Genomic DNA, 11,822 nt, shown 5'->3' with positions numbered 1-11,822 from the left:
CCAGTTTTGTAAGGCTATTACCAGTTTCTCTTAGATTGAGGGAAAACAGTTCCATGAGACCTGAAAGAGGATGAAAGATCTTCTCCAGAAGTGCCCCCACCACCCGATGCCTCATTCACAACTGGTGCAGTACTTTTATGATGGCCTGATCGAGAAGGATATGCAAATGGTTGACTTTTAGTGTGGGGGCATGTTCATGCTCAAGAGTGAAGATGAGGCATGAACATTATTTGACACACTGAGAAAAAATTCCATGCATCATGCCATGTCCTCGCGTGTTGATAGTACCACAACTGTTCCTAGTGGTCCTAAGAAGGAAGGGATTTATGAAGTTGGGTCCGAACATGATCTGCAAATAAAAGTGGACCAGTTGACCAGGAAAGTTGATCAATTACTGGCCAACCCAGCTTCATTAAATCAAGTAGGAAAAGTGTATAAGCTATGCACTAGCCCTGCACACCTTGTTTCTAAGTGTCCGACAACACCACTCTATCCTGAATTCGTTCAGGAGCAAGTGAATGTTTCCCAAGGTTTCGCTAGACCGGTGCACGACCCTTATGCACCTACCTATAACCCGGATGGCAAAACCATACCAACTTTGCGTGGAGAAATCCATAAGAGTCACCCCACATGCCTCCTCAGACATAGCACAGACAGGGTAACCTCTCACAAGGTTACTTGAGTTCTACTTTTTCACAGGCCCATCTCCAGCTTAGTTTGCCTTCTCCGAAGGAGCCCACATCGAGCATATCTTTTCAGAAGAAGCTGCTTGAGGCCTTTTCTGACATTAAGGCCAACCTCAGTTCTCACATGCAGTTGATAGCGAAGCTAGAGACCCAGATGGAATAGCTGGCTGAGGCCTTGAGCAGGCAAAGCGAGGGAAGCCTTTCGAGTCAGTCTGTCGTCAGCTCGAAGGAGAAGGAACCCGTGTATCACAGCTTGTACCTCAGAGAGTCCCACCAAGAGCAGACCAACTCTGCATCAACATGCATCCCAATCCAGTTCTTGATGCGTCGCTATAAGCCACAAAGCCTCCCTGACCTGAAGGCAATGTGAGTACGGGGGTTGTAGTAAGCCTCTTCTTCAGCTCCTGGAAGCTCTCTTTGCATTACTGAGTCCAAACAAACTTGATTCTTTTGTGAAACAGCTTCATCATAAGTGAAGCGATCTTTGAGAAATCCTGAATAAATCATTGGTAGTATCCCTCAAGTCCAAGAAAACTACGTATATTTGATACGCTCTTAGGTTGTTTCCAGTCTAAGACCACTTCCACCTAGATCCAAAAATAAGATTCAACAGATCAAACAAGGATCCAAACATTTTTTTTCAAACATAGTTGGTGAGGTATGTTACCTTAGTATGGCCTACAGACACCTCATCTTTGGAGATCACATGACAAAAAAAAATTACCTACTTTAGCCAAAATTCACACTTCAAGAACTTAGCATACAACTGATGTTGTCGAAGTGTCGCGAGAACAATCCTCAAATTTTCTTTGTAGTCTTCCTCGATCTCTGAATAATTCAGGATGTCCTCTATGAACACGATCACAAAAAGATCCAGCAAGTCTGAAAGATCTGATTCATCAGATCCATAAATGTTGTTGGAGCATTGGTTAGCCCGAAGAGCATCACCAAGAATTCGTAATGGCCATACCGCATTCTGAATGTCGTCTTCTGCACATCTGACTCTTTGATCTTTAATTGATAATAACTCGATCAAAGATCTATCTTGGAGAAGACCTTGGCATCACGAAATTGATCGAACAAGTCAGTGATCCGAGGGGGAGGATACTTGTTCTTGATCGTCATTTGATTCAACATGAGGTAGTCAATGCACATGAGCATTGACCTATCCTTCTTCTTGACGAACAAGACTGAAGCTCCTCAAGGTGAAACGCTAGGCCAAATAAAGCCCTTGTACATCAACTCTTGCAGTTGCTTCTTCAATTCTTCCAACTCTTTTGGGGCCATGCGGTAGGGTGCTCTGGATATTGGGGTCGTTCTAGGCACCAACTCGATTGCGAAATCAACCTCTCTAGTAGGCGGTATACCTGGCAAGTCATCTGAGAAGACATCTACATACTCATAAACCATGTACAAGTCCTCCATCTGGGTCGTGCTGGGATCTATCAGGGACACACTGACCAAAAAGGCCTCATAACCTTTTTCCATGTATCGGTGTGCCTTCATGGCCGAAATAAGTCATCCTTTGCTCTTCTTTTTACTAGCCTAGTACTTAAGTACAGGTTGATCAAGGCGAGTAAATTGGATGTGTCGCTCACAACAAATCATACAAGTGTAATGCTCGTACATCCAGTCTATGCCAAGTATAACATCATAACCCACCATATCCAACATAATAAGATTGACAGAGAGGTTCTGCCCAGAAACCATGACTTCTGCCTTAGGTAGATAGGTTCGAGCGATAGAGCTACCACTCGACGGTGTGATAACTTCAAGAATGTATCCTAGTGAAATCGGTGTAACATCAATCAAGTTTGCAAATCATGCAGACACAAAAGAATGTGTAGTGCCAATATCAAAAAGAACTTTAGCATCGAACTTTGCAATAGTGATTGTACCTTCAATGACATTTGTGTCTTCTTGCAACTTCTTTACAGAAGTTGCGTAGACACGACCTGTGGATCTCCTCTGTCCTTGTGCCTGGGATTGCTAGGGTCACTGCTGCCGGGGTTGCTGTTGCTGCCCTCGAGGTATAGAGGTTGCTCCCTCCTAAGGCAGCTTAGGGCAGTCCTTGATGAAATGCCCCATCTCACCACATCTGATGCACGCTCTCGTTGCTCTGTAGTAGACTCTAGAGTGGATCTTCTTGCAGTACTAAGATACTGCATGTGTCTATTGTGGTCAGGTACCACCCTGTTGTACCTTGGCGTTCTTCGCAGATGGCACTTTACTGGTCTCTGTGGTAGGTCTAGAGGCTTTGTTGTCATTGTCCTTCGACTTTTAGAACCGTCTGGATTGAGTCTTTTTAGAAGGCTCCCAATCATCCTGCGACACAAAAATTATCGTTACTACCTATTTGGGGTTATCTTTGAGAAATAAAAGATAAAATTTTAATTTTTCCACCTAAAGTACCATGGTCATCTCCATGGTCTGGTTAAGATTTTGAGGTTGGCTGGTAAGCACGCATGTCCTCAGTCCATCACGCAGCCCATGCACATACTTCTTGGCCTTTGCCTCGTCAATGGTGTAGGTGTGTGGGCAGTACTTCTCTAGGTGTCAGAATCGTGTGGTGTATTTTGCCACCTTTATCGAGCCTTGATGGAGATCCATGAACTCCTGCATCTTGCGATCTCGGGTATACTGTGGGAAGTAGGTGTCCAAGAACACTGCAGAAAACTCCTCCTAGGAGAGTGTATGTCGCTCATCTGGCATATAGCGCACATCATGAACTGTTTCCCACAAGCTCTTGGCATCACTCTGGAGTCAGTAGGTAGCAAAAGAAACCCGCCTCTCAATGGAAACTTCAAGAATCTTGAAGATCTCACCGATGGCGCGGATCCACTCCTCTGCTGCATCAGGATCCTCCTTCTCAGTGAAGACAAGAGGACTTAACTCCATGAAGCATTTGTAAGATGCTCCATGGGTTGCAACAGCAGGTGGTGATACAGGTCTATCTGGCTGAGGGTCAGCACCATTGCTATTACCCTCGTTATTGGCAAAGTTCTGGAAAGTGGCGGTCAAGGTTACGAGGGCTTCCAAGATGAAGTCCCTTTGGGCAGTCCAACTAGCTGGCTGTCAATCAGACATCTACAATCACATAAATTGACATACATTACTTCCAAGTTTAACATAAATAAAATTATTGTTCATGTGATCCTACAAGACATCTGCATTTTGATTTTTGCACAACTATAAAATGAAAGCATACTATTTCTACCTCATACATCAAACTTAACAAAATTGAAACATAGTTATAGTGACGGCGATCGGCTGAATGAGCTTTGAGTCATACTCTTCTTACGCTATGATACAAAGTTGTAACACCCCAATTTTTAAAACCCCAAAAAATGATGTTTTTTTTTACACTTTTAAACACTTTAGCAGCGGAAAAACTCATCAAGTCAAAAATTTGGCATGCTACTTCTCGCATTCATCCATAACCATACAATTGTGGAAATAAATAAAATAACTCAAGCATTCATAAAATAATTAAAGTCTCTAACCGTCCATAATTAATTATATTTGTCTAATGGTAATTAATTTTAAAGAAATTAATTAGTCTAAAAAATCCTCAGAGGTATAGGAAAGGTTAGGCTTGGTTCCCATCGCAACATTCCGCCTTTGCTTGCAAGCTTTACTCACTTCCTGAAAAGTATTAAATTAAATAGGGTCAGACATATAATGTTTCAGTAGGGCAGAGTATACTAGACCCATAAAACAGAAATACGAAACACGAATTTCATCTAATTTTTTATAATTTATCTTTAAAGCATAACTCATGCATTTCAGTAATTGAAGCAAGCATACTAGTTACCAAATCGAACAAATATGCATCATCAATTTCAACCAAAGCCAGTAAAATGCATGAACAATTAACATGCATGAACTTATCAAAAGTAGAAGCCATTGAACACATGAACCAATTTTTTTATCTTTAATTACATGTTCTTTCTTAAATGATGCATGCAATGCTTAACTAATGCATACACATCTTAGGTTATCACTTTTTAGCCCCGTGGGTATAAACACAAGCAGATACCTTGTTCAATGTCGTGATTCAAGCAGTATTTTACATACAGGTGTGGCTTTGGCTTGGTCAAGTACCTTTCACCAGTCTTGGATGAGGGACGACAAAGTGAGAGAGACTCATAACACCTCCATCTCGATGCATCAGAATTTCACTCATGAGTTTCTTTCCCCTATGTTGCAGTCTATGCAGAGGGTTTTCCCTATCTTTGTGGGTGGGGAGGTGCAACCTTCCGTGCTCAAATCAAAGTTTCACGAAGCCGGATGTACCGCTTGCCTTCTCTTTGCAAGTCCTTACATTAATGTCGCATGTTTTACTTAATTACTTTAATGGCTTACATGCAACATCATGATTGAATCCGTTAAAAGGCTTCAACCATTTTTTGGACAATGGATGCATTCTTTGAATCATTGCATTCGCTTACATATTCATTCTCATGCTTTGGCTAACACATGTGCATGTACATAAGCAATGCAATAAAAATTAACTTATATGCATCCATATAATTGCAACATCAACATCATCATCATCATCATAACATGAGCAGATATGCAGCAAGAATAACATTGAACATTAACAACATGCTATATGATTTGGACCCTTCGGTCCCTTAATGAGTAGTCCTTTAAGCAAGCATGTCTCATGATTTTATGCACATATTCATGCCATAACATAGGCATATTCTCTGCATATAAACAAACCTATGTATGTTCGTACAGTCCTCATAATGTTCATAATGATACGCACATCCATCAAAAGAAAAACATGCAGGTGTTTGGGCTCGGTCCTTAGACTGGTTCTAATTCACGAAAGAGTTCAACTCTGTCAGACCTAAACTTTTCATAAATTGAAGGAAAATTTGTCAGCTTTCCATAGTCATAAACCGTTCATAAAAAATCATTCATATGAGAAAGTTATGAATGTTTTACTACAGACATGCACTTTTTTGTTCCGACTGTCACAAAATCGTGCTCATCTTATGAACAGAGCCCAAAATTTCACAGAATGTGTGAAATTGTGTTAGCTTTCTAATGTAGTAAATTGCTTGTCAAAATTCCTATAGACGAGAAAGTTATGAGCATTTTACCGATCGAATGTCTAGCCAGAAATACGTAATATCGAATTTATGCATTCGGGTGGGGCCAAACCGGGTCACTCGAATCCATACATTCAATTTTTTTAACATAAATTAAATTAAAAAAATCACCAAAATTACATCATACTAATTTAACACAAGCTACAATGGACAAATCTATTTTTCTCAACAGTTTGGCCAGAAAATAGACCTGTCTTTTACACAACATGATTTCTCAAAATTAATTTCGGTAAACTACACAATTTAATAAATAAATCATGAAATTTTCTTACAATTAAAAATAAATAAAATCTAAAAAAATCAAAAAATATCCACATGCACATATTCTACCAACTACAATTAAATTTTTCATGGAACTAATTTTGAATTTTATGGGTTTTACTAATTTTACAGATTTTTTTTCTAAAAAACCCGATATGACAAAAAATGCAATATCTAAGGATTTTGACCATGAAAATCCTTCAAATTTTTAAAAAACATCTAACATAACATATACTACTGACTCAAATCAAGATTTATAGAAAATCATATCATAACCAGCATATTTTGAAAACCTATGGTTTTATTTTTTGAGAAAATTATTTTTGGGCAAAACATGTTTTCAAAAGGGGTTTTCTCTCGGAAACCTGTTCTATTTGCATATTTTAATAGCCCTAAGCCAAACTATGCTCATAAAAAATGGGTGGAATTCGTGCTACGAATTCCGTTTCACAAGTATAGATCCCTTACTTTTTGGCAAAAAATCCATTCCTACGTGAGTCGGTTGGCCTTTTCGCATGATCCGGCCGTTCCACAGTAGCCATGAACTTGATTGTAGCCTCCTTACACCTCCTTCAACCATGTGAAGACATCCCTTGTAGATCTAAGGGTGAAAATACCAATGGATTTGGTGTAGGGAAAGGAGAGAGAAGAGAGAGGGTTTTGGGTGAGAGAGAGGATTTGGGAAAAATAACTAAAGAGGCAAAAATGGGGGGGTGGGGGGGCTCCTCTCTTTAAATAGAGTTTAAGGTTTGGGTCAAGGGATGGAATCAATCATATCCCTTGATCCAAATCAAGGCCCCTTCTATATCTCAAGCCATTTTCTTTCATATTCTCCTTTTTCTAAAATTTTCTTTAGATATGTATTTTATTTTATTTTTTTCTTTTAGTATAGCTTGTAATATCATGTAATATATATTTCATATACTATAGTATTGTATCTTATTCTTAAAAGAAAAGGGTTGGTTGACCCCCCCTATGGGAGCCAACCTTTCCAAAATTTAAATTTGGCAACTTGCTTGCTTGGCAAGCAAGTTGACCTTTTCTTTTTCTTTTCTTTTTTAGTTAGCATAGGTTACAATATATATCTTAGTATATATATTACATACTATATTTTATGTATTCCCATAAGGGCTGGTTGACCCCCATGGGTTGGCCCCCTTTCTAAAATCTGAAATGGCAAGTTGATTGTCATGTCACTTCTTCTTTTTTCCATTATTTATTATCAATTTGTTTTTTGTTTTTTGTTTTTTGTTTTTGTTTTCTTTCCTTTTTTTCATTGGTCCAAACCTTGCTGGACCCTTCTAGAGTCATCTAGGGTTGGCACCCCATTATGGGGTTGATTTTTAAAAATGGTAAGTTTTGACTTTTTTCTTCTTTATTTTGTTTTTTGGTAGGTTTTATTTTAACTCTAATTTAAAGCTTATTTTTGTTTTTATCATTTGAAACTTTAAATTAGGATGCCACATAGGATGGGATGGCCCACCTATAGATTCCTATTATTTTATAAAATCTAGTTAATTTTTGAATTCCATTTCACTAAATGAAATTCCACTTAAATGCAAATTAATTCAAATGAAATATTTTATAAATGGAATTGCAAATTCACATGAAATTCTACTACATGAAATTTAATTAAATCTACCCCTAATTAAAGTCTACTAATATATTTTTGAATTCACCACATAAATAAATTATTTATTTCAATTATTTTTTTAAGGCTTAATTCAAATTTCTCAGAATTTATTTATGAAAAAATTGAGCTCCCTAGGGTCAGTGAGACCCCAGGCATGTAGGATTTATTTTTTATCATTTGAAAGCTCTCTCTAAACCTTTCAAACCCTCTAAACACCTTGTCTACCAATTTTTATATTTTGATTTATTCAAACATATGAAAATTCAAGTAAAAGCTTCAAAAAAATTGCAGGTATTACACTACCCCTAAGGTCGTCTCATGATCGAAGCCTGCCACCTCACCATGGACTTAGGATAGGTGTTAGGATAAATGCACTGCTCATTTTTGTGCTTTGCTTTGCTTTTCTCTTTTTTCATATTTTTTCAATGTTTTTTCTTATCAAGATAAAAGGAAAAGACTATTTACAGGGCCAACCTATGAAGCAGATTAGCGTTGAAGGTATTCAAGACCCAACCCTTTTTCCTGCAAAGTTGGTTGCCTATGTGTGTTTTTCAAGCTTGATACTTATACATTGATAATGATCTCATGCCCCTATAATTCGTACTTATAGATTCATGTGCTACAATCATTCGATTAAAATACCTTTGCCTCACTGTATTGCTACCTTGCCTTTTCCTAGGACTTGGATGTCTTATGTGGTAGACTCTCGGGTGTAGGGGCCTACTTAAGAAAATGATCATTTTGAATAGAGTTAGATCCATTTTGGGAGAAGATGCATGATCTTTCAATGGCATGTTTAGCATCATGATGGAGCTCTATCCTCTTCTTATGACTATGGGAGTCAAAGTGAACTAGACTGTCAAGACCATTCTCGAACTTGTCGTAAGAGGTTGGACCAGTTCAAAGACAACTAGGATGTAAAGACCATTTATGGTCTCACCGAACGAAGTCAGTCTAGTGTTTAGGACAACTGAGATGTGGAGACCGTTGTGGGTCATACCGAACAAGGTGGGGCCAGTGTCCAAACATAAACCTGACTTTTAAGATCACTTGGGTCTCATCGAACAAGGTTGAGATGGTTTGGGAATGACTGTTTGTATGTTTGATTGTTAGTGGTTTCTTCTTGTTTAAGAAACTGAGACTTTAGCTGGCTTTATGATGCCTTATCATTGGGTTTTAGATAGGTTCAAACTCCTTTGACATGCCTTCATATGATTTTGATAGAAAGGTATAATTGGGAATGATATGAAAACAAAAGAAGGGTTTGACAAAAGCTTTCTTAGTCTTGTCAATAGAAATAGTATGACCCTATAATGAAGAGGATAGCTTGGACCCTAGAAAGAAAAATCTTTTTGAATTGTCTTGGATTTTCTCATTTTTTTAGAATATTTTTATTTTTTGGATTTTTAAAACTTTTTATTTTTTTTGGTATTTTTTTTTTGTTTTTCAAAAGACTATTTTACAGAATCTAGGTTTTGAAGGCTTACTTGGGGGTCGTGGGATGGTGACTCGTGAAGATGTCCTTTTTCCTTCATATCATTGTGACTCTGCCCTGGCCTGTGATTGTCTTTTTCTGAGCATGCTGATCTTTTCTAGAAGGAGGGATGAAAGTATCTAAATTGTTGTTGGACCTTTATGAACTCAGGCTGAGTTAGTGCAAAGGAAGTGCCAACCCTATGTTATTTGAAGCAACCAAACTCTCTACTGAGCAGATGATGGTTGACCTCTTTTTGAAATGATCCTTCCGGACCCATGTGAGCTTTTCCTTTTTGCCCCTTTTTGTTTAGGTTCTTCGTAACCTAGACCCTGGGTTCTCACTTTTTGCACTGCTGAGAGAGACTCTCTTATGCCTTGTTGACTTTTTCAGTCCCTTGAATGGTTGGTACCCCCATGCATAAGGCATTTCATTTTGTTGGTGAATGAAGAACATCAATTTCCACATTTTTGCACATGATGGTATATGAGATGACCCTTGAAATGAGAGTGATCTATCCTTATTTTGAGCCTGAAGACCTTTGGGCCTTTTGGAGAGGTCTCTGATTGACATGTGGCCTGAATTGGAAGATGCCATATTTATGACTGAGCTTGATAACAGGGTCATTTCCTCCTTTAACTGAACAATTGGAATATCAATTTGCCCCTAAGATTTAGACAATAGAGACTGTATAGGGAGGTTGTCCTTTTCAGTGATGGGATTTCGGTGCTGAGACACTGAAGGAGGAATCTTGGTGTAATTGTTGTTTGGCAAGTCCAGACGAATCACATTTATCTGATTAGTTTTCTGAGAAGTGTCTTGGTTCTCCTATGAAATTTCTCTTTCTTATACCCTTCTCCCCCCTTGATAATAGATCTGGGATACCCAAGGCATCAAGCAAGAACAATTACTGTAAACGAAGACTCGTGGAGCATAGATCATTGTATTGATAGAGGACCTTTGTCCCATACCTTTCTCCAAGAACCAGTTTTTGCTCATTTCACAGGCCCAAACTTTTTCTTCTATGGTGCGGTTATTATGGCTCGACTCTGGATATTTTTCATTCACTAGCAACTCCCAACTATCTATGTGGTCTTGAATGAGCAGTCCTCGGTGTCGTGACCCACAACTCTATGATATATGTAGTATTTGACTAGGTCTTTTCTCTTTATTTGTGGTAGATCTGACACCTTAGGTAACTTGACTAGGCCATCGTATAACAGTAGATCCAGGACCCTTCGCCCTACTACTAGCCTTTCCTCCCAAACACGGTAGCCCCTCAGCCATGACAACTTAATCCTTTTCTCTATCGAACGCATCCTCGTTCGCTCCAAAATGAATATCAAACACCTGCTTGAAATCTTTTCACCGATGTCAACTCACTGGCTTTCGTGCCACGTCCTCCAACATGATGGTCATCTTAAAATCTCTGCAATGGAATGTATTGGTTGTCGGATTCTAGAACTGCATAACAACTTCTAAGAGGGGGCGACCAATGTTCCATGGTGTGATCTCAAAGAATTGTTAGAAATGCATCTCATGCAACAACTCCTTCACTTCCTCTCTTAGTCTTACGAACCACTAGTGTGCCTGGAACTAGTAGAACTAGTGTGTGTGTGGAATGATGGATCTTTTGAATCTTTGGTTGTAGATTCTGTTAACTTTGTTAGAATTAATCAAATGGATCATTTACAGAATATATAGCAGTTTGCATATTATATTGCAAAAATCAAACTAGTTATCATAACATGTTTCACACATACATGATTCAACAAGAAAATAATAGTTCATGCTTCACACACACACACACATATAGCATTTTAAACATTAAATCAAACTAGAAGATAAATACATAATTGACACCTATCCAAGAGCACCAGACCTTATTCCCCACTGCAATATCTTCTTTAGAGCTTGCACTTTCTCCTTCAGGATCGGATGCTCTCACTCGTGAGTTTGATCCCCCTTATGATCGTTCAGTGCACTTTCCATTTCAGCCTAAAAATCGTCCTCAACATTTGAAATAGCCACAAGACCCTAGGATACATTTACTTCTGAAAACTCAGTCTTAGGTTTCTCATCATCCACTTGTAGAGGTATCTTCATCCATATCTCTCCACCGTCATAGAAAATGGCCACATCCTCAGCCCTATCTATCCGGGCATTCAAGTTTGCAACAAGATCTGAGTGAGCCAGTGGGCCACTCTTCTTTACCATTGAGTGACCCTTCCACTCTTTAGATACTTCTGGGGTAGGAGACAAGATTATGGCCATAAACCCTTCAACTTTTTCTACACATTTTTTCTTAGATACGGGTCACTATGAAACGACTATCTATCTTTACATTTCCTGTTGAGTGTTTGAGCACAGTTTTTTGAGTTTACGAAGGGTGTCTTTTCCATGCAAAATGTCGGACACCCAAACTCTTGGCGTTAGATGTGGCTACCTCTTTATTCATGTGTCAAGCAACTTCCTAGTTTCATAGTACCAAGGATGACCCAGTTCATAATTTTTTTTCCTTGGCTTTTCCTGTTGTGCACTAACAATAGAGAAGATGACCCAGATGTTGACCCGTCTGACATACTCAGTTTGCATATTTTAAACAAATTAACATTTTTATACAATACCAAGATGGGAGAATATAG

The sequence above is a fragment of the Nuphar pumila genome, chromosome 16, assembly GCF_984573655.1.
Source record: "Nuphar pumila chromosome 16, dmNupPumi1.hap1.1, whole genome shotgun sequence".
NCBI lineage: Eukaryota > Viridiplantae > Streptophyta > Magnoliopsida > Nymphaeales > Nymphaeaceae > Nuphar > Nuphar pumila.
The sequence above is the reverse complement of the archived record's forward strand: the minus strand, read 5'-3'. Positions refer to the sequence as shown.